Source organism: Zonotrichia albicollis, chromosome Z (assembly GCF_047830755.1).
Source record: "Zonotrichia albicollis isolate bZonAlb1 chromosome Z, bZonAlb1.hap1, whole genome shotgun sequence".
NCBI lineage: Eukaryota > Metazoa > Chordata > Aves > Passeriformes > Passerellidae > Zonotrichia > Zonotrichia albicollis.
The window spans coordinates 72,240,172-72,264,073 of NC_133860.1; the positions used below are offsets into that span (position 1 = coordinate 72,240,172).

Genomic DNA, 23,902 nt, shown 5'->3' on the forward strand with positions numbered 1-23,902 from the left:
TTTAAATTATAAGCATAGCTTAAAGTTCTAAGAGGATTAAGTGTGCTAATTACATATTCTTTATACTTTCTTATGTATCAGTTTAAATGCAGAAGAAATCCAAAACTTTTTTCTAGTTGTGCCAGGTTCCCTCATCGTCATCGCCTTTATAATCTATGAAATGCAACCAGACAAGAAAAAAGAAGCTTACCTTTTTAGTTGAAACTCAAGAAAAGATTCTAGACTCTCATCTAGGAGTTTACTAACAGCTGTATTTCAGATCTAGGTGAAAAAAGGCTATTGAAAATTAATTGTGCAAGAATAGTAGGATTCTGTGGATTGCAATAATCACATTTACCAAATGTAGAAGGGGGAGAGCACCAGTGAAAGACAGTGATGGTTTCTTGCCTTGAGGTATACACCAGCGCTTTAAAAACATTCTGTATCCTTGTGTGACCAATGTGAGACAAAATGATGGTCAGTCAGCGACTAAGATAATTTGCTTTTCCCCAGAACTTGAGTGAATACAAATATTTTTTTTTAAAGCACAAATTAAGCACTGATGGACACAATATTTATGCTGTGGAACATGGAATACTTTAACCTGAGATGTACCAAATTCTGATGCAGTGTTTTTAGAACACATTTTAAATAGATTATTTATGTCGCTTTCTAATACAAATAACCCATGTCAAATGTAAATTTTCAGGTTTTTAAGTTAGTGTAGGGGGCCAAGAAGTATTCGTCTAAAATCAAAATCAGTAAATCATCTCTATTTTAGCAATATTAATGTTGCATTCTTCTGCTATCTCTTTCTGTGAAAGAAGCAGAAATTTTTAAAACCTTGTTGTAATGCCTTGTCTCAAGGGACTCTGACGACAAAAAAAAGCAATTTCTTGTTTTTCAGTGGAACTTCAGTTAAAACTGCCTAACAAATGAAAACAACAGTCAAATTTATATTTGCTAAATCTTGATCCATGTTGAGAAAAATTTGAATGACAGTTTATTGCTGTGCTATATCTCTGATTCAGAAAATTATTGAAAACATTCTGAGCCCTGCCTAGAGGGTGTTCTGGTTGGCAAACTTTGAAAACTTCACTTCTACACAGTGCTTGAACAGGGCTCAGATTTGGTGTGAACAGGGAGATGAGTCCCCTCAGCGATGACCAGCAGGTAGGGACATTTCTGAGGGCTCACAGTTTGAGTGAACGCCATGTGGGAGTCAGTTGGAGACGTTGAATCTCATCCAACATATGCAAAAATGTGTGATGAAAGCTATCCAAGCATATTTTAGCCTGCATTTGATAAAAACGTGTTGCTAAGTAATTATTTCTGAGAAAGCAGATATTTCCCTTGGGAATTTGGAAGCCTGTTGTAATGTACATTGTTATATTGCATAAAGCACTCAATGGACATTTCAGGTGGGGCTAGGATAATTCCTCTCATGGCAGGAGATTTCTTTGCCTCTAGTTCTGATAAAGAGATGATGTTTCAAGGGACTTATACCTTTTTTTCTTTCCTTAGGTTGTGAATAATTCTATGCAAATTGAGAAATCTCCACCACACCACCAGTTCCTGCTATGTGTTTGTACTGGATAAATGCAGGTTTGGGTTTGCTCAAATACATATGTTTTACCAGGAGTGATATGCTCATCACAAGACATTTTCTTCTAAGCCCATAGATGTGGCCAGAAATAAATAGCTTTTTGAGGTCCTTCAGATATATGGATTGCAGTTCTAATCATCTCTCTCTCTCATGCCAACTCTCTTCCACTCCCTCTCCCCTTACCTTTATTTTTGATTTTGTTAGCCCTTCCGGCTCAGCCATTTGCACTCTTGCTGTAGGTAGATGAAAGTCTCACACATCTGCCATATGGGCAAGTGATGTACTAGCTTATCAAAGCCTTCTTTGGCTTTAATAGAAACTCTGCAAGTACAAATCCTACTTTGGCAGAATTGGCTGGTGTGGTACCATGGCCAGGTGATGTGTCTAAATATCTGCTTTTTTTAACATCTTCACACACGAATTTTAATTGCTCCCTAGCTGGCTAGTGTCTTTGATCATACTTGGCCCCTCTACAGAGCCTGTGGCATTTCAGCTACAGACTTCTACTCCAGAATGGATTTGGCATCTCTTGTGAGTGTGTCTCTGTTCCCATTGCAGTGCCTCTATCTCTCCGTTTTGCACACAACACACATATATGGTACTCTTTTGTACAGACACCTCATCTTGTCACCAGAGAGGGAGACTCCCTGGGCAATCTGTTCCAGTGCTCTGCCACCCTGAACAAAACGTTCTTCCTCATGTTGACGTAGAAGTTATTGTGCTTTATTTTAAGACCTTTATACATTCTCCTGTCTCTATGCACCAATGAAAAGAGTCTGGCACCATTTATTGATTTACTTCCACATTTTCTTCATGGTCCCAGATCATAATGTTTCCCTGTAAACAAAGAATGGTAGGACACATCAGAGGTACAGAGTAACAATCTTTAATTTTTCTGATAATTTAATGTGTTTTCTTACATAATTGCCTTGATTTTTCTGCTTTTTTTTTAAATCCAGCAGTTTATTCATATGAATGTGTTGATTGTTGGGCTATCATGTTCTGCCTTGATCTCTACCAGAACCATTAGAGGGTTTGTTTTTTCCCACAGCTGAGACTTGCTCGCTTATTTAGACACATATCAATATCTTCTAATCAATCCTTCTCATCATATCATTCTTCCTAAGAAATGTCTGTTAGGTCAGTTAAATCACACCTTTTATCTTAAACTACTTCTTATACATCATCTTGATTGTTTCCTGATCTGTTTCCACTGGCGCACAGAAATCACAAACATGTAACAGTGAGTTCATTTACTACCTTTATATGATGCTGCTATGAATAACGTTATCCTTCTTGCTTTTAAGGGCCTTTACCCAGAGTGTTGCAGCTTCTCCTTGCCAGTCAGTCACAGCTGAAGAGATCCTTCTCTAAAGCTAATGAATATCACGCAATGTGTGTAAACCCCTTTCATGTCATAGAAACCACTCTCCAACAATGACTTATGGACCATCTTCCCAAAGTCAAGGAAACTAAAGCCCTCCTGGTGAACCATCTGTGCAACCCTGCTTTCATCTGTAGGATGAATCTGTCCTGGTTTGATCCTTTGACCCTTGATAGAAGGATTAATGAAAATACTGTCTAAACCTCTGACTTCTTTCACCCTTGCTCTGAGCCTCATTGTCACTTTTGATCCATTTAGAGGCATTCATAGCAGTATTGTTAGCATTCCGGTCTTTTGTTAAATCCCATTCACTTCAATAGTGTATGCGACTGAATAACCATTTTGGAGAGTTTTTCTAAGAATTTGTCATTAGTCTCTATGCAATTATTACCTGTCTGTGAGGACACTGCAAAATCTTTTTTTGCACACCAACGCTATTATAAGGTAGCATTTTTTGGTCTGAATTAGTTCATGTTATATTGATGCAAGAGTCCTTCATTAAAAAGCCAAGATTGACTGTTTTCTAGTAGTTGATCCTCAGTAGTTCCTCATTGTCAATGTGTGAGAGCTGGCTTGTTCACACCATGAAATATCAAGATGTGACTGCTATGGATGAGTATCAGGGAGATTGCAATACTTGAAAATTTCTTGATTTACTTTTGTGAAGATCAGGAATGAAGTCTAAACAGAGAAGTCATAAAGTCTCCCAGGGATAATATTTTACTTCATCTTAACATTACAATCCTTATTTTTAATCAATTTCTTATCTATTTACTGACTATAGCAAACAAATGCGGGACTGTTCATGCTGATACCAAATTCTCTTCATATCCATGTATATTTGGTTAAAATGTTGACTTCTGCACATCCTGTTCTTACTGCTTGCTGGCAATCAAAATTTGACTGTTTCAGGAAAAGACACAGCTCGTTGCAATCATCTTTATGCTCTAGGGTGTTTGTTGCTGTGGCTTTCTAGCTACTAATGTTTTTCAATATTTGTCTTTGGTATTAAATATGCAGAAATAGAATGTATATGAATTTTTCTCCACTGGTACTGATGATGATATCAGGGAGTAAGGATGGAATACTCAATCGATGACAAAGATTGAATTCCTTTAGGAGGACACCTGAATCAAAGTGAAGACATTTTGGTTTAAGATTTAGTTTTCAGACACTTCATCAACATTTTCCAAATGATACAACTTATTTCAGAAGTGCCATTAATTTTTTTAAATACTACAAAAAAGTTTTTAATTAAAATAGTATAATGTTTTACTCTTAAGGATAGGTTAAAATGTTAAACAAAATTGCTAATTTAGTCCTAAGCCAGGTAAACTTTCATTCCTTCTTAATAAAATTAAGAATCAGATAATGTATCATCCCAAAGAAAGCAGAAGAAAAGAAGATCCAAGTTATTCTAATTGAGATATTTCATGTTCTTATGTCAAAGGAAATTAACTAGAGACTGTTTATAAGACATGAATTAGTAAGGGAATACAGTTTTGGCTGGGAACATGTTACTGCCAGGTTAAAGGTAGGACTTAATGATCTTAAGAGGTCTTTTCCAATCTTAATGTTTCTATGATATGTTAGGCTATTATGTTATATAAGGGAAGAAGAATTTTTGTTCTATTTTATGATGTCTATTGAAAAAGTAACCAATTGCGCTAGGTCTAGAAGACAGAAAATAAGGAAGAAATAAAACTGAAAATTACTTTAATAGCTGAATAATTGTTCTCAAAGAGAGTTCATCTGTTGCTTCTGTAGGGCAGGAAGGAGGGATGTTTGTCACTGCAACAGGATTTGCAGGAGGGGACAGCCAAGAGATACCTCTGACAAAGAGCATTGCTGGCTTTTTTGCAGGTGATCTGAATAGCTGTGGAGCAGAGTTGTGACACACTGCTGTAGAGCAGACTCCAGGAGGTATGCTACGAGCCATTAAATTGCCTTCCAGAACAAGACGGCAGCATCTGAATTTTCTATATATAGATAGTGAGAGAAGGAAGCAGCTTGCATTACTGGGGTGAAGATTTTAGTCTGATTTAAACTGAATGAGGGTAGTAGACACAGATTAGATTCAATGAAAAAATTCTTTAATGTGGGGGTGGTGATGCACTGGCATTGCCCAGAGAAGTTTTGGATTCCCCACCCCTGTAAGTGTTCAAGGCCGGGTGTGATGGGGTTTTGATTCCAGCCCAGTTTGGTTTTCCTGGTCTAGTGGTCTGGTGTCCCTACCCATGGTGAGAAGTGTGTGTGTGTAATTCGATGATCTCTGAGGTTCTATGACTGACATTTAGGTTCTAATGCTGTGAGGATGTAAGTTTCTCAAACAGGTCTAGAAGTTATTACTGACAGTTTGCTAATTTAAAAACAGCTACATTCAACACTTGGAAACTTACTCATCAGCTTTGCAGAGTTTCAAAAGATGGTACATGTTTAAAGGCTAATGTGTTTCTTCTAGGAAAAAAAAAGAAGATGACTAAATGCCAATGCTCATCTTTAAATAAAATATCTGTGTGTCTTAAAGAAGAAAAATATGAGTGGTAACTGAATCCTGCTATGAAAGTATCCTAGTACATGCTTCCAAACTACATATCTGGCTTTAGCACAAGAAGCAGGACCATTTATACTGTAAAATAATAAAAGGTAAGTAGAAGTATCATTTAGAATTGATCATTAAATATTCAGCAACATGTAAAAAGTATTTAAAATACACAGCAAGTAGGAGAGAGGATTGTTAAAAAAAATGACTGAAATGCATTTTAAATTAAATAATTTGTGTTTAGAGATTGCAAGGATTAAAATGAAGCCTAAGAACTGTATTATTCATTATTCATAGAAATCACAGAATAGCCCAGAATATTCTAAGAAGCACACAAGTATCATGGAGTCCAACTCTCAGCTTTGCACATCATTTCCTCAAGAATCACAGCATGTTACTGTCAGTAATAAAGTAGAAGAAATGCTCAATAAAGGTTATGTCACAATCATATATTGTACATCTGATGACAGGACTAGACATGATAATATTTTTTCCCATTCTCTAAGTAATTCTGAGGGATCTTAAGCAGTTAAACCATCAGGTCTAAAACATTTGAAATTTTTTAAAGTATTTTAAACAAGATCGATTAAAAAACCTAGCTGGTGACTTCTGATCCTCTGGTTTTACATACTTTTTGAAAGACAGGAAATTCCACAGAACTTTAATAAATCTAATACTAAACCAATGTTTTTAACAGTGATTTTGATGCTGTGCATAATTCAAGATTTATAAAATAAAATAATAGATTAGACCTTGAAGTAATACAAAGTAAGTTTGCCAATGACACTGAATTGGGAGGAAATGCTGGCTCCCCCAAAACCAGAAAGGCCCTGCAGAGAGATCTCAGCAAATCAGAGAACTACAAGGGCAATCACCAACATATGAAGTTTAATGAAGGCAAGTGTCAGAGTCTGCCCCTGGGACTGGGCAACCCTGTTTGTGTGTACAAACAAGGGAAAAAAAGTCTGGACAGCCCCCCTGCAGAAAGGGCCCTGGGTGTCCTGGTCAGTGACAAGTTGAACATGAGTCAGCAGTGCCCTGGCAGCCAGGAGTGCCCCCATGTCCTGGGGGGCATCAGGCACAGCATCACAGCCAGGCAAGGGAGGGGATTGTCCTGCTCTGCTCTGCTCTGGGGCAGCCTCACCTCCAGTGCTGGGGGCAGGTCTGGGTGCCACAACATAAAAAAGACATTGAGCTGTTAGAGAGGGTCCAAAGGAGACCACAAGGATGGTGAAGGACCTTGGGGTGAAGCCGTGTGAGGAGTGGCTGAGGTCACTTGGTCTGTTCAGCCTGGAGAAGAGGAGACTGAGGGGAAACCTTCCTTCTTCATGAGGGCAAGCAGGAGTGGCAGATACAGATCTCTGTGGTGACCAGTGACAGGACTCAAGGAAAGGGCACGAAACTGACACAGGGTAGGTTTAGATTGGATATCAGTTAAAAGTTCTTCACCCAGAGGGTGTTTGGGCACTGGAACAGGCTCCCCCAGGAAGTGGCCGCAGCACCAAGCCTGATGGAGCTCAAGAAGGCGATGCTCAGAGGCGTATGGTGTGATTTTTGGAATGTCCTGTGTGGGGCAGGGAGTTATCTGTAATTCTCAATATGGAAGAGTCAGCCTTTCTGTAGACCTTCTCCCTGGTTCCCTTGTCACTGCCTTGGCAGTGAAGTTTGAAGCACACGTGCTCAGTATCTTTGCCTTATCTGCAACCTCTGTTTCAAGGGTTCCCATTATATTCTCACTAAATCCACATTTTCCCTACTACTCATTATGTTATTGATGTATTTGAACAAGGCCTGCTTGCTGTGTATGATGGGTTTAACTCCAGATGGGTCTTGGTATTCCTCATTGCATTTCTGCATACTCTGACAACCTCTCAATATTCGTCTCTGCTTCCGCCTTGTGTATCTTCTGTTTACATCTAACAGGGATGTATTCTAACAGGAATTCCTTCTTCACCCAGGTCTCAGCCATTTTTGCTCAATTTCTTCCCTGGGGATGCATCATTCTTGAGCCTGGAGGAAGAGACCCCTGAGTATCAACCAGCTCTCTTGCTGTTTTAGTATAGTCCTTTTCCCGATTTTTCTTGCTGTCTAAAAACTTTCAATTTGCAAACACGTCCACCTCTGTGGCCATCTGCTCTGTTTTCCTTCTTCTATTTTATTTCACTCTCCACACTCTTAGTGTCTGATTTCAGCAATCTGCAGGAGTTCATTTGGCTCAATGTTTACCCCATATTCAATGTTCCCAAGTGCAAAAAGAGAGAAAGAATCAAGACAGTGGCATATTTCATGCTTCCTTCTCTTTTATTGCACATATTTACAGATTTTTTCAAAAGTACTTCCGGAAAATACACTTCTCCACATTTCTAGACATAAGACTGTATTAAGTATATCTTTAATTTTTTTATTCCATGTTGATAAGCTCTCTCTTGTAATTGACATCACCTGCATATTACATTAAGTTACTTTCAAACAGACATGTTTATTTCATCGTTTTGCAAAGAGGTGAATTTTATTTGTAAAATTAAATATCTTAAGATCCTTGCAGTACAGAAATATCTCATGTTTTTTCCTGATTTTTTGTGAGATAATATCTTGCTGTGGACCATTATTGGCACTTATGACTATCTGGTTGCAAATTTTTTTTATGCTTTTTTTTTTTACACATTTTTTCTTATTATTTTTGTGGTGTTCTATGTGGCTTTTCCTTTTGTGCGTGAATTTCTTTGCTTCAAAATTATTTCAATGAGGTATCTTCCTGCATACCATCCTGAGGTACAGTTAGAAGCCAGTTTTTAAAAAGGCAAAACTTTGCAGACATACTGTTTTGTTTTCTTTGGAACAGTTTGCAAAAATGTCAGCAGATTTGTAGGAAACACAGCAGCATGAAGGAGTAAGGGGATAATTTTGATCATTGCCAAGAACTAGTGCAGCTCTTGGAACCCCAGGAAAAAAAATCCATCTGTTTGTCTAATACAATTTTTAAAATTAATGTTACAAATCCTCTTCATATTGTTTGTGTTATTATTTGTCCTGTCTTGTCAAAATCATTCAACTTGCAGAAAAAGAATCAAGAATTTTTTCCCACAAGTAACTAGACGAATTACTAGCCATTCAATACTTGTCTTAAAGAATCAAAAATTATGTACTTAGAAGCGGGGCCAGGTAACCTGCTACAGAGGAGCTCTGATATAAAATTCTACTTTCTTCAAATTTATAAGCATTGTAAGGGTCATACTAATGTTTAATAAAGCACAGAAATTTATTGTTAAGTAAATGAAATGTGAATTTCTTCAAGTATCTTCTTCTGTTCAATACACCCAAACTCTGTCCAGGCTCAGCCATTGTGCAGAATTCATGCATTTGTAAGATGATGCTCCATAAATTGCTATTGCAGAGTGAAGTGACATACATTAATGTGGAAGGAAGAGTCTTTTGTAGCTAAATACAATTGGGGAAAATTACCATCTATTTTCTTAGTCTGAAAAGATAGACAATAATAAGGAGATGGTCAGGCAGACCTGACCATGTAGGAGCAGAATTTTACAGACATTCCTGGTGTTTCAGAAGTTTGTAGGGGATGGGGCAAAAAAACTGGTAACCTGGAGGAGTAGAATATTTTTGTGAAATGAGTTCAGCTTAATATTATTTTTCAAGCATTAAAAAAAAATAAAATACAAGGATTGCATACACCTACATGTAAATTCCAGCAACTGGCTGATCCTTTCCCTTCAGTTTTTGCCAGTTTGCAGCTACATGTTTTATTTTCCATGTGTTGACACAGATTTAAGAGGGAAGCCTTTCTTCTGACCCTTCCAATAAATGTTAATCTCTGTTGGGTATTTCCTAAGCCGCAGGCCCTGGGAAATGAGCCTCCTCAGGCTGGGCAGTGTAGGAAGGGAAGATTGTCACCGTGGGGCCGCCATGGATGGCATCTCTGGGATTTAAGGGGAATGACAGAGAAATAGGTAGTGAGTCTGGAGAGGTAGGCTGCCACGTGTTGTCTCTGGAAAGCACGCTTTTGTGTTAATTGACACCCATGGCCAAACTATTCCTTTTACAGGCATGGTCTAGCCCTTAATCACTGCATGTTATAAGCCCAAATGGGACCATTTCCAGGGCTACACATTAAGAATATTTATTAGAAGACCCAATAAAGCTTTCCTCTGTAGCCAGGCTCTTACCGTATGGTGTCATTACATAAACAAGATTTGGAAGACTGCTTCCACTTACAGACGTGTAGCAGAAGGCTTAATCTGAGAGGCCCAGTAGGATGTGATTTTAGGCTTTTTTTTCCATCAACATTACAGCAGACTAAATATTGAGGATGATTTGGGGACTAGAGTGTTTCAGCCAAAAACACTTCTTGCAATAAATTATTTCCCTGTTTTCATTCCTTCACTTTAGAGACTTGGAAGGTTGGGAGCTTCTATTTTTTTTTAATTTTCTTTTTTTTTTTTTTTTTAATAATGTTGTGGAGTCTGTACCAGCATCAGCTTCCCATATGTTAGAGGCATCTCAGGGTTTATTAGTCAGCCTAGGTCAACTGAGATTTGTTGTATTTGCTTTCATAAAAGCTGTGTGTACTATATACTTCTTGAACTGGAAATCACACAATGCTTCTTACTTGCCTTCAATCACTCACAGATGCAGAATGGTCAGACCATTTCCCTTTAAATTGACCTGAGGGATTAGAGGAATTCAAAGGAATTTCCAGCTAACTAGTGCCTCTGATTTCCCTGACTCTATTTCTTGAGCCTTCAGGTCAGAGTCTCTGGTAACTTAATCTGTCTCTGCCTCCCCCTGATTTGTACACTTCCTTCCTTTTGTTTACCTCCAGAGCAGTAACTGAGTAGCCAGGCTCAACTCCTGTGTTTGTGTGCTTCCAGAATTTTAATCCAAGCAGTGGTGTAAATCTGGTGAGAGGAGGGGGCTCTGTTAAGAGCACAGGAGTCTGAAATGCTCCTTCATAGCAGTTTACACCCTCTAATCCGCAGCCATCGATAGGCGTAGACATGTATCAAAGAATTAAACCAAAGAATTACAAACAGGCCTGTTGGCAGCTTGAATCTGGCATACAAGGGTCCCAGCTTCCAGTGAACAAAGCTTACAGAGTTTGGAGAAAGACTGAAAACTGAAAGTGCAGCAGAGAATTGGGAACAAGTGAAGATCTCCCAGTGCTCGTAAAAGCTGTCCTGAAGGGGAGGATCCAGTAAGGTCTGACTCACAGCAGAAGATGAAAAATCCAAGGACGGAAAAGGGGAAATTGGGAAGAGGAGAGCAAGGCCACAATCTGCTTTCAATCAGGGATGGCTAATGGCAGCTCTGCATCTTTTGTTGGTTTTTGTTTCAGAAACTGGTCAGGAGTCTTTGTGTGGATTGTCTCAATTATCCGGGGACAGGAGCTTACTTAGAAGGTGGCCATCTGAAAAGTGGCTGATGGTTTTAAAAACACCTCTAACTCTTTTGCTCTCTGCCTGCTGCCATAACTTTGGTGTTTCTAGCTTTGACATCTGCTCTTCATCCAATTACTCATTTTGACTAAGTTCTTGTAGAGAATAGAAGGGGCTTCCTTTCAAAGACTTTATGTGTCATTACACAGCTGACTGCCATCTTCCCTATAAATCAGTTTCTATTTAAAAAAAAATAAATTAAAAACCAAACCCAGTAAAATTCCAATGAGATCAGTGATAAAAAAAATTTAAAAACCTAAAAGCCTTCTCATTCTTCCTTGAATTTTTTAACATGAAAAGTATTTATAAAGAGTACTGATTCTAAAAAAGTAGTTACTTAAAAATCTCACAATGCATCAATGTAATTGATGGTGTAAAAGTCTTCAAAATATGAAGAAGAACTTTCCAAAGAAGACAGTAATTTTTGGCTTGTGTTTGCCAAGAAAAGAAAAACTAAATCTCCTATGATTACTAAAACTGCCACCTTCCTGTCCAATGTGTTATGGTGATCCCCCAAAACCTAATTAAAATGCATATTTTATCTACTCATCCTGATTAAAATGAGGAAAACAAGTAAAATATAAAGGAAAAAAAATACAATATATGATTGTCCTAGAACAATGTTGGATTTTTAGATAGCAAGCAGCTGCCACTTAAAAATTTTCATTTATTTTATTTCTTCATTGTGATCAGACAGGCAAATTATGTGAGGAAGGAACAAAGCTTGAGGTACCTCTGAATCCATCTAAAGTAGACAGAAGTGTTTCCAGCAGTTTCGTCAATATTTCCTTGGAATTGAAAGAGCCTGAGGAAACTCAGGAAAATGTTAAGTTTTAGAAATCTATGGGATCTAAGAACAGATATGGAGAGAAAAAGTAGATAATGAACTCAAAGGAAAAAGTTATGTCAGTCTGGTTTTGAAGTTCAGTCTTATCTTTGCTTGTTCAAGTTTTAAAGGAGGAAGGAAATGTTGATGGAGCTGCTGTATCCACGAAGCTTCCTTTCAATCCTGTCTCTCCTTTTCTTGCACTGCTGCAGCGAGTGCTCTGTCCTGTCATTTATTGCTTTCTGGTGAAAAGTAATAAAGTGATTATATAAGGTAAATAAAACCTTAACTGTGTGAAATATTTTTCTTCATTTTCATACAAGCATCTTTCCATAAATTCTGCAAGTAAATTGTCTCAGATGAAATTCAAAAATATAAATTACCTTCAGAGCTATTGTGATTGTTTCCAGCAGCCTGTGGAAGTCTATAGTCTTTTGGCTTATCCAGAATGCACATCCTCCTGAATGAAAAATGTGGTCTGTGGTTCTTTTATATTAAATTTCTCCCATGTTTTACTGGTGAATGAGACACACTTATTAGTTCCCCTCAGCAGAGAGGGATTGGCTTTTTTCTCCCATACATCTCAGTTTGGGAAAGAGGTATTGGCAGTTTAATGGAAATGACTTCTATCAATAAGACTGTGAACAGAAGTGTGAAAGGGGCCCTAAAACAATGATTTTACTGAGGAAAAATGTGGGGGAATTTACTTGGTGCTTGGAAATCCAAGGCAGGCCAGCAGACTGTTACAGCCAAAGCAGGAAGCTGCACACCCACAGTTCTGCCACACAAATGCACCAGGTGGGAATCTAAACAACAAGTGCTCTTTAGAAACAACCATCATGAGACATGTAGAGAGAGAGAGAGAACCATCATATAAATTGCAAAAATATTTATTTTGTAGTATGCTATACTCTTTTGTTTTTAATTATACAATAGATGGTGATACATTTTTCCAAGACTTAGATTTCAGAGCAGGGAAGTTTTCCTCTGTTATTCAGTCTACATTTATTTTGGCGCCTTTCCATCTCCTGGCTCCCAGTTATACCTTCATGGACTAAGGAGCCTGTGCAGCTCCATGCTTCAGACCACCATGTACTTCCTGAACTTGCTGCCTTCTGTAGATGATGAACAGGGGCTGGAAGGGTCACTTATAGTCAGTCCTTGACTTGAATAATTATGATGTCTCCCTGGTGCCTGCATCCTGCAGTTAATCATAGCAGTATTTAGCTGATCTTGCTGCATTTTAAGTCTATGAAAATAATGAAATTGATTTCCACACATGAAAGCTCAAGACCTGTGTTTTTGATCATGCTGCTTAATCCTTCATTTATGGAAGTTCTCTGAACTTTCTCTGACATGTTAGCAACTTTCTGTTTTACCTGAGTTGCCAAGAAATTAATATTGATGTTTGAGTTCAGTCACACCACTACTATATAGAGAGCTGTCACTTCTTGTATATGAGAAATGATGACTTTTTCATATGGTTTCATAAAGTGTATTGATCTCTTTTGCGCCAATTTTCTAGTTACAAGTTCTTTGCTAATTTTGACTTTCCTACTAGTCTTCTTGAGCTTTTTTCCCTTCACTGTTTTGCAAATACCTCCCTCCTGCTGGGTATCTGTTTCAATTTATTTTACCTCAAACACTTTAACTTGCCTTTTTCACAAGACTCTCATTTTGTGACTTCCTGCCTATATTTCTGACCCTTCTAGGACACTCTGGTTTATGATCAAACAAACATGTTCATAGGCTCCATGAAAGAAGAGATTGTGTTTTATTTTTATTGAATCATAGTGAAAATTGCACCTTGAGGGAGGGCTTTATTACGTTTAACTACTTAGCCAGGATTTATTAAAAATAAACAGCATTGGAGTCGAGACCTTCCAGATGGGATCTCACTTTAAATTTTGCTTCAAAATATACACAGACTTATGCATTTTCTACTTATAACTCCTCTGATTAATGAATCTTAGATCAGCCTAGATTAGTTCCTCATTATTTTTGGTTAAGATACTCCAAAAGCCTTTGTATACCATGGATTTGAACAGGTTGAATGTAGTGACTGAAGAGGAGTTTCCCTTCTCAAGGCACTTTATATGGGAACAATAATTGAAAACACCACATAGGAAAGAATTTACCTGTACCTAGTCATCTGTCATAATTAATGTCCTTCCAGCTTTTCTGGGAACTCTGCCTTTTTAGGAAGTTAGTTTGCTGTCCCACAGTACTAAATAGCCAATCTCTAGCTTGTCAATATTGTGGGAGTTGAGGGACATCTGGAACTTTGCAGTGAAAGGATCTTTTGTTGGATCCCAACTCACAGATTATTTGTACAGTAAGAAAAATATATTTTTCTCATGTTTTCCCCATATTTTTCTATCTTTTTCTCCTGCTATTTTGAAGCTTCAAAAACTTACAGTTAAAAATTCAGTGGTTTGATTTTATAGAATCTTTATAGGAAAAGAAAGTATTTTGCTATATAATACTTGTAATGTTGCACTGAGCCAGGTTTTCATCTGTTGCATCACTGTAATGCTAAACAAATTCTACTGATCCTAGTGCAACGACATGGGATTTTTTGCTGGATTCACACTGGACTTATAGAGATCAGACTCAAAATTTCTATTTTTGGAATGGACTTTAGGGAAAGCATTGACACTCTTTGAAGGATTTCTGCAACATACATAGACTGTTTGTATATGACATTCTTTTCTTTACATGTGCATGTGACAACCTTTTAGAGACAATAGTAGGGGAAAATGACCTTGACAGAAGTGACTTACAGGAAAATACTTATTTTTTAATTTCTTTATTTTTAATTTCTTTTTTTTTCCACTAACACTACAGTGTTGGTAAAGTTTAAATAAGCATACTGCGCGGCTATAGAAGAAATTGTTACAACAGTATTACACCAAAAACTGGGGCTTAAGCAAGCAAAAATCAAAGCCTGTGTCAAGTACATCAAGATCACTATCAGACTTTGTCTGGCTGCTAAAAAGAGCTTACTCCTGATAAAGGGGGAAAAGGCAGGAGGAAGCAAGGTTTTACACTCATAACTCACATTTCAAATCACATAACAACTTTGTCTCATCCTTTAAATCTGTTCTTTACTGAAGAATGAAAGAAAGGAATGAGAAATCCACAGAAGGAGGTGTGCAGTGCCTGCACAGAGAATCTCTCTGTGCTGACAGCTTGCTGTAATGCCATTTAGACATCACCACTACCAGCTAAAGAAGAAAGAACACGGCTGTGTGCTGTGTGCGCTTTCTCCTTACCCCCTGCACACTTGTGCTCATTACAGCTCTTTCTTTAAACTGCTGGCTAGACAGCTGGCCATGCCTCAGAGGAGCATGGGGTAAGGGAGCATATAAATTACTGTTGCATTTTATGGCCAAGATAAACTCAAACTGCAGGGTTATAGCTTGAACTGGCACACAAAAAAGAGAACCTTGCAGGCCTCTGAAAAACAAAGGGAAGGAAAAGGAAAGTAAATTTATTTCAGCTAATCTAGCAGTGGGGGGGGGGTGGGGAAAAGAAAAGGCACATAAAAGATAGATCTTCTCTAGATCTATAGAGAAGAGCTAGTTTAATACTTCTGTGTTTGTAACAGTAAATCTGTAATTTCAAATTAGTATCTTTTAAGAAGCTTTAGGCCTCTTTGTGTTACGTCATCACTGTATATTTTCAAAGATGGCAAAGAATGTGGGGTGATAATTTTCATACTGTGCATTTTATTAAACGAGGCTTAACATATATGTACTTTCAGGTAGGTAAGTGCTTGGATAACCTTCCCGGATGACCAGTAAGCAGGTTGGTCTACTTGGATCTGTCTGTGGTGGTTCCGTGCCTCCCACATGTGAAAAGGGATAGTCCGTTATTTTTGAAAAAAGATTCAAGATACATTTGAGTGTGAAAGAGTTATTAAGAAATAAAATATAATTTCATTCATGTTAATTTCTGATTGTCTTTACACAGGAAAGAATAAATAGTGGTCCCTAATTCCACAGGATCGCAAAATGGGTCAGGTAAGACAGGACCACAGCGGGTCTTCTGGTCCAACTTCCCTGTTCAAGCAGGGTCATCCCTGGGCATCCAAATAAGTATGGAATATCTCCAGTGAGGAAGAATCCATACATTCTCTGGTCAGTATGTGGTCATTTGGACAGTAAAAATATTCTTCCTCATGTTCAAGTGGATTTTCCTGTGCATTAGTTTCTGCCTCTTGTCCTACTGCTGGACACCACTGATCAGAGCCTGGCTTCATCTTATTGACACCCTCCCTTCAGATACTCATAAACATTGATGAAGTTCCCTCTCAGTTGTGTTTTCTTGAGGCTGAACAGGCCCGGCTCCCTCAACCTTTCCATTAATTAAAGACATAGTCCAGTCTCTTAATCATCTTGATGCTCATACCTCAACTCACTCCAGGAACTCTGTGTCCCTCATGAACTGAGGAGTCCTTCACTGGACATAGCATGCCAGGTGAGGTTTCACTGGGGGCTAAGCAGAGAGGCAGGATCTCCTTTGACCTTCTGGAAATCTTCTTCCTAATTGCACTCCAGGTTATTACTGGCCTTGGCCACCAGGGCACTGCTGCCTCATGGAGCACTTGTTGCCCACCAGGACCCCCAGCTCCTTCTCCACAGAGCTGCTTCCCAGCAGGTCACCCCCAGGCTGTGCTGGTGCCTGGGGCTGTTCCTCCCCAGCTGCAGGACCCTGCACTTGCCTTGGCTGGATTTCAGCAGGTTCCTCTGTGCCCATCTCTCCAGGCTGCTGAGGTTCCTCTGAAGGGCTGCACAGCCCTCTGGGCTATCGGCCACTGCTCCCAGCTTTGTGCTGTCAGTGAAATTGCTGAGGAGGCCTCTGCCCCTTTGACTGGGCCCAGTATCAAACCTTGGGAGATACCACCACTGACAAGCCTCCAACTAGAGCTTGTGCCACTGATTGTGACTCTGGCATCTGCCGTTCAGCCAGTTCTCAATTCACCTCCCTGTCCATTCATCCACTCTCCCTGAGCCCCTGAACTTGCCTATGAGGACATTGTTAGAGACAGTGTCAAAAGCCTTGGAGTTGCTGCTCTCCTCTCATCCATCCATGCAGTTGTTTCATTGTGGAAGGCAATGAGGTTGGTCAAGCATGATTTGTCTTTAATGAATCCGTGCTGACTACTCCTGATCACCTTCTTTTCTTCCCTGTGATAGAAGTGGCCTCCAGAATGAGGTGCTCCATCACCTTTCCAGGGACTGAGGTGAGGCTGACTGGCTGATAGTGCCCTGCATCCTTCTTTTCACTTTATTTGAAAACTGGGGTGACATTTGCTTTCTTCAGTCCTCAGGCACTAGTCCTGATCTCTATGACCTTTCAAAGTTAAGGAAGCACAGCTATGATGTCCATCAGCTGTCTCAGCACTCCTGTGTGCATCCTGCACATAGGACTTGTAGATGGCAAGTTTCCTTTGGTGTTCTCCAAACCAACCCTCTTGACCAAGGAAAATTCTTCCAGCATTCCTTCACCCTGATCTCCAGGGTCAGAGATCATTGCAGGCTGGTCTTGCCAGTGAAGACCAAAACAAAGGTGTCATTCAGTAACTCTGCCTTCTCTGTGTCCTCTGTTACTAGGGTCTCCTTTTCATTTAGTAATGGGCCCAAGTTATCCTTAGTTTTCCTTTGGTTATTGATGTATTTGAAGACACTTCTATTGGTGTCCTTGACATCCTTGTCCAGATTTTATTCCAGATGGGCCTTCAACTTCCTCATCTCATTTATATTTACTCTGGCAGTCTCTCTCCAAGAGGCCTGACACTGCTTCCATCTCCTATGTATTTTCTGCTCAAACCTGAGTTACAGCAGGAGTTCTTTATTCATCTGTGTGGATGAATCTTGCCTTCTTTTTCCAATTTCTTGCTCCCTGGAAGACATTGTTCTTGATACTGGAGGAAGCTGAATATCGACCAACACTCTTGGAACCTCCCTCCCTGCAGGGCCTGTTCACTTACGGTTCTTCCAAGAAGATCCCTGAAGAGACTAAAGCCAGCTGTTTAGCCTCAAACAATCCACAATTTCATGGTCTCTACAGCAAAGCTGCCCCCAGCCACCACATCTACAGCAAGGCTTTCTCTCTTTCTCTGCATAAGTTCCTTGTGGGATCTTCCACTGCCTGTGTCAGGAAGCTGTCAGTGCTTTCCAGGAAACTCCTGGACTGTTTGTGAATCACTGTGTTGCTTCTCCAGCAGATGTTAGGGTAGTTACAGTCCCCCAAGATAACTGATATTTGAGATAATTTATTTAATTTTGCATCCAGTGCTGCATAGGTTATTTGGAGAACACAGGATTTGTTTGAATGCCAGCATGGATTTATGCTCCAGCCTGTAAAGCCTGGTGCCAAATATTTAGATAATTGTATATAAAAACTCCAGTCCATTACCTCACACCACTGTAAGTAATCCCTGGGAGTGCCACATAGTTTGTGCAAAAAAGAGAAGCTGAAATGTATACAGCTTGGCCTCTTCCCTCAGGAAGTTGTGCTCTCCTGCCAGAAGACCGACAAAATAAGTACTGGGTGGACTTGTTTTCAAAAACTGATGGACTGGAGCACAGTGTGTGGTGTGTAATACTGCTCTGCTGCAAGAAAACATGGAGAATAAAGCTTTATCTTTCAGCCAGAAACCCTGGGACCTGTGGGATACCACAGTCTAAATCAAGAATCAAAACACTTCCCCAGCAAAACTGCAAATTGAAAATAAGTCCTTGTGCTGTTCTGACAAATATAGGAGGATGACTTCTAAATGTTTAAAAGGTTCTCAGAACAACTTAGTGACTTTTCTAGGTGAAAAAACAATACCACATAATACCATTTGATGTGCTTTTGTGGAGGTCTGACAGGTCAGAAAGAAAGCTTTTAGAAAGAGTAATTATTTGTTTGCTGTATACTAACAGTATGATGATGGTCACTTAAATGTGATTATAATGTATAAATAAAATGTCAGAAAATGAGGCAAAATATTCTACAAAATTTACTATAATACAAATTCTACAAAGACAAGCCATAAAAATCAAGACTATGCACTTCAACAAGCATGGCATTCTCTATACCAAATTAGTGACTGAGTTTAAGAAAACCCTTCTGATTTCAGTTCCAATGCTGTAGCACTGTGTCATGATTACCAGAGACAGAGTGCCAAAGATGCAACCAAACTGTGTATCCTGCACCCATACACATTATTCCTGGCAAACTGTTGATGGTGAGTCGTTTGCAGCAGCTGTCCAGTGCATACCCCACCCCTCAGGCTAAGAGCTGGGTGAGATGAGGGGAAAGAGACAACCCTGTGAGGCAGGGTAATGTTTATTTTCCTTCACAAGGATGACTTAGCCCTGATAGCTCCCTCTGGGGAAGCAGCAGCACAGTCCCACCCATCCTGAGGGGGTCGTCTCTGCTAATGGGCCACAATGATGCAGTGGCACCAGCAGAATAGACATCTGCATCAATGACTCCAAAAACCTGTTTATGACTCACAGGACCACATCATCCCATCGAGAAACTCTGTGCCTTGAGGCAGGTACTGAACATTCCTGCCTGGATTTTGAGGGTGTATAATCCTGGGGTTTGGGAACTTGGACGCCACCACCACTGGACATCCAGAGGAGGACCTGAAAACTTCCACAGGACCACTACTTTTGAAAAGAGTGTGAACATCACTTCAGCAGCACTGCAACTATTGTTTAATTGGACGGTAACCGCCACCCTGACTAACTGGGACCAGGTTGTACTCTGATTTTGCGGGTTTAAACAAGTTTTTCATTGCATCATTGCATTTATAGTAATCTTTAACATGTAACTCTGACTTAAAGTCTCTCGCAAGGTATTTGTGTGGGGTTAATTTCTCCCACTAGTTTACTTTCAAACCAACGGACACTAGAACTTCAAGGAAGTTCAAATGAGGTTCAAATGCTGAAATATACTTCCCAACCTACCCAAAAAAAATCGTTAAAAACATTGAGACTGACCTATGGACACCCATTTTTACTGAGCTAGGTGTTGGAAACTTCTGGCCACGTAACCTGGTCTTCTGCAGATGAAATGCAGATTGTGTTTTCAAAACCTTTCAGTTTCCTGATGTTTTGGTCACGCTAGTTACAGTCAGGTCCTGGACCTATTTTCCAGTACTGAAAAATGCTGAATTTTAGTAATATATAAGGAAGATGGTGAAAAGATTGCATTCAAAGGATGTTCAAAACAACTCTGACTTGAAAGGCTCTGGGTCATCCCTGCTGTGTGTGTCCTTCCACCAGCTTCAGCAGCACTGGAAAGGCTGGCAGGCACTGCCCCATTGCCCTGCAGTCAGGAGGCTGTGTCCCTGGCTGGGGGGACCAGTGTCCCTGCACTGGAGTGTCTTCATGCTTGAGGTGCTGAACTTCTGTATGCAGAGTGGGGAAAAAAAAATCAGAGCTGCCAGAAAGTCTTCTTTTGAATCAGAGGAAATGTGTGTTTTACAGAGAACTTTTCCATTCCCTTCTTAATAAAAACACAAAACCTAGATACAAACCCTGTTTTGGTTTTTTTTTGTGAAGGGTGGATTGAACCCAAATGCAGATTACCTGTCACCTTCATAATTATTACACTCTATAGGAACAGCTTTAATGTCCATAGATTTCTCAGAGTCTGGCAATAGGACCTTTACAATTTCCTGATCCGGGCACTGATATATACAGTGTTACAAGTGTATAAAAGTGGATAAAAGCTATCTAAGTACTAAAATCTGTTCTCAGCCCACAATAACACAGCATCCATGCATCCTTTCTGCTGTCTGTCATGAATAATGATTGTTGACAAATACAGATAAAAGGCTTCACAACACTGCAAGCAAACAGATAGTTCCTTTGTGGGAGTTTTTATCTGTAAGACAATTAAGTAATTAGACTTCTGTGGCCATGAGTTCTTCCAGTCATTAAAAAGAAGCTATGAAAAATGTTTTGCATTAAAAAAAGAAAAATACGTAGATTTTCCATAGCTCCTGGATTCTCCTATTAGATTATTTTCATTACAAAAAAGCAGTAATTCTTACTTCAAATTTACTGTAAGTTTTATATGTGAAACAATTATTAAATAGATTAAAATTTAGTGGCTTTATATTTAAGAAGTACTTCAAAACTAATGTTGATAAAGTCCTAATACTAACTCTGCTTTGGAGATAAACTTCCAGTGACTAAATGAGGCTTCTGAACAATAAACATAAAAACACACATTTTTGTAAATTTTACATTATTAAATTTTACATCAGGAAATGCTACATACTAATACAGTGAATTATTTTTGCAAAAAAAAAAAAAAGAATAGTTCTTCAAAGGAAATTTGAATGTATGTCATGATTTGTTCTGCTAAAGATTAGATTCATTCAAGGCAGCTTTTTGCAGTTAGATTATTTCAACATCTAAACCAAGACAGTAGGTTTTTGAAGACAATACTGTAATCTAAAGGATGTAGTAACAGATAGCCTTGTGATTGAGAGACAGAGTATTGCCTTAAAAAACACACTCTCTAATATTTATTTAATTTCTTTAGAAGCCAGAAATTTTGCGGAGTGCCTATCACATTGTAATGTGTTTTCAAGACAGGTTGGCTTTACAAAGACTCTGCAGAGTCATGGAGTTATTCTCTTGAGAAAACATTTACTTCCTATGAGACTAAGTAGAGCACCAAATGATATCAGAGGTCAGACATGATTCTGACTTTTCTGCTAAATATTAATTCTCTCGTCAGTGCTTCATAAAATATTTTTACAGTTGCTCTCTTTTCCACATTTAATCTCCATTACCCACAATAATCTCCATTATTCCACAATTATATCCTATTACTCTTTGTTTTTTCCCACTTATGGTCTCTAGGTTGTGTTATGTCATACGTGTTTCCTAGTTGAATGTCATTCTCTTTGCTCACTTGACTTTCATAATTGTATAAGACAGTCTATAATTATGGCCTTTGATTTAAATTTATTTTTCTTTTTGGAGTTTAAGTTACTGAGATAAAGTCTAGAGGATGACCAAGGAAGGGTTGGTATTATAAAGTGTAGACCAGTTGAAAATCAAAACATTGCTCTTAATTTTGGATTCCAATCTTCCTGCCTCTATATTAAATTTATTTTGAGATTATTTTTTATGACCTTACATATTCCATCTTCTAATCTTTATTTCTGTATGTATAAATTATTTTATTTGTTTTGACAGTAATGCGGTTTTGGCAACAAATTTTAATAACATTTGCAGTTTATCCTTTTTATGAAGGAAAGTAAGAGAGCTTTAATAAGAAGTGAGGTTATCCAAAGGCTAGCATCATTAAAGTAAGTAGACACTGTTTTCTATTTTTATGTATTAATATTAGTATATTTCATAGGTTATGGATATGCAGCTCCCCTGAGCTCCCAGTGTAAAGCTCCATTTTTCCTGTCTGTCACACCCTGTGAGACAGCATAAGTATTTTTTGTTATGTGTGTGAAGATATGCAAATTTTGCAGGTGCTGAAGAGTGCTTCCCCTCTCATAGATGGTAATGATGGAGAAAAGAATGGTCTCAATGAAGAAAGGTACCTGTACAGTAATGTGTGTTATTTTTCAAATAGAGACATGGTCCTTCAAAATAAAAAAGTGTGTGGTCTCTGAAATCCATCCTAGACGAAACTGCATAGCTGTAGCTGAAGTATGTGAATCAATTCCTTGCTGTCTTTAATTTGAAGAAAAAATAGCAGGTACACAGAATGGGAGTCAAATTGCTGGAAGCATGGAGATAGATCAATTATTCACCATTAATTACAAAATAGAATAGTTCAACAATTCATAAATAAAAGCTAAGATAAATACCTAAACCATGATTGTTACATGGGTTTATTCTGTCTTTATTACATTTTGCTTTTAGCTGAGACTTTTAAAAGAAAGGGGATATTTTTATGTGAAAAATTTACCAGGGAAAATATTTCTATTACCTTTTTGGTTCTTTCATTTTCCTGAGATTTCATTCTTCCATAAAATTCCTCTGGAATAATAGAATTTTTTCACATTGAATCACACAAATATTTTCAAGCCACTTCTGTGTGAAATGTCATGCTCTGTAGTTCTGATGAGACACTTAAGAGGATTGTGGCCACATTTTAAATCTCTGTCTTGAAGGAAGATAACAATAAAAATGAAGAAATGATTGTTATCTAGACCAACTGGCTGTAGCAGTGCTCCTATGTATTTCTAATTTGCTGCAGGACTAAAAAAATAAAAATCACTGTTTCTCAAAAAAAGGAAATAGTAGTTCTGGCACTCCAAGGGAAAACTAATGTATAGCCATATTTTTAAACAGAGTGAGATGATTTCTCAGACCCTTGTATGCTGATAGATCATCTGCCAGAGCATGAGCTGCTGAGAGGTTCCTCAGGTTGGAGAAAAATAGGGAAGTACTGTGATTTTAGTTGGGCAAGAGGAAATTGAGCCCAGCTTTCACTTCTAAGGATTTTGCTTTCCAGATATGTCTTGGTAAAACTGGTTGTTTCCTCTTGTTTGTCAGATGAGAATTTTTGTTGTCGATCGCGTAGGAGAGGAATGCTGCAGCTCTTGAAGCAAAATCCTCATTCCAGGTTGGTGGTCCCTTTCCTGAGGGATTAAAGGGTCGGAATGCAAGGAAAGAATCCTACACCCTCGCTTTCTAGAAGGATTGTGAAGAAGTTCTTTGTGGCAGGCAAGCTCAAGTGGAAAGGGCGTGCTCAGAGTCAGACAGCAAGCAGGAACGGACACAGAGCACAAAGCGCTGCTACGCTCTGTTGGGAGGCTGGCACGATCCTACCACTACCCTAGATATGCTACAACCTCTCCACGTCCTGGACCAGCAAAAAGGAGTCTGGAAGCCATTTTCCTGGCTCTCTCCTCCCTTGGCTGCCAGGTCTATGTTGCTCTTCTATAAGACGTGGATTTGAAGTAACAACAGCCAACTTTACGTGACTACACAGATTGAACAGGCTTGAACACGAGTGCGTGCCTCTCTAGCTGAAGGGCACGAGGCCAGATGCTGTCCATGAGGAAGTACCAAAACAACCAACACACACAAATTCCTGAAGTGGGAATCTCCAAATGGTGTATGAATAG

At 38.9% G+C, this 23,902-nt stretch overlaps 1 long non-coding RNA gene across 1 annotated transcript; it reads left to right on the top strand.

The window, feature by feature from the left end:
* Positions 1-1,501: 1,501 nt before the first annotated feature.
* LOC141727200 (uncharacterized) lies at positions 1,502-8,010 on the top strand. The gene is made up of 4 exons (XR_012578246.1): positions 1,502-1,584; positions 4,833-4,892; positions 5,431-5,615; positions 7,470-8,010. It is a non-coding gene; the product is annotated as an uncharacterized LOC141727200 (long non-coding RNA).
* The last annotated feature ends 15,892 nt before the right edge of the window (positions 8,011-23,902 follow it).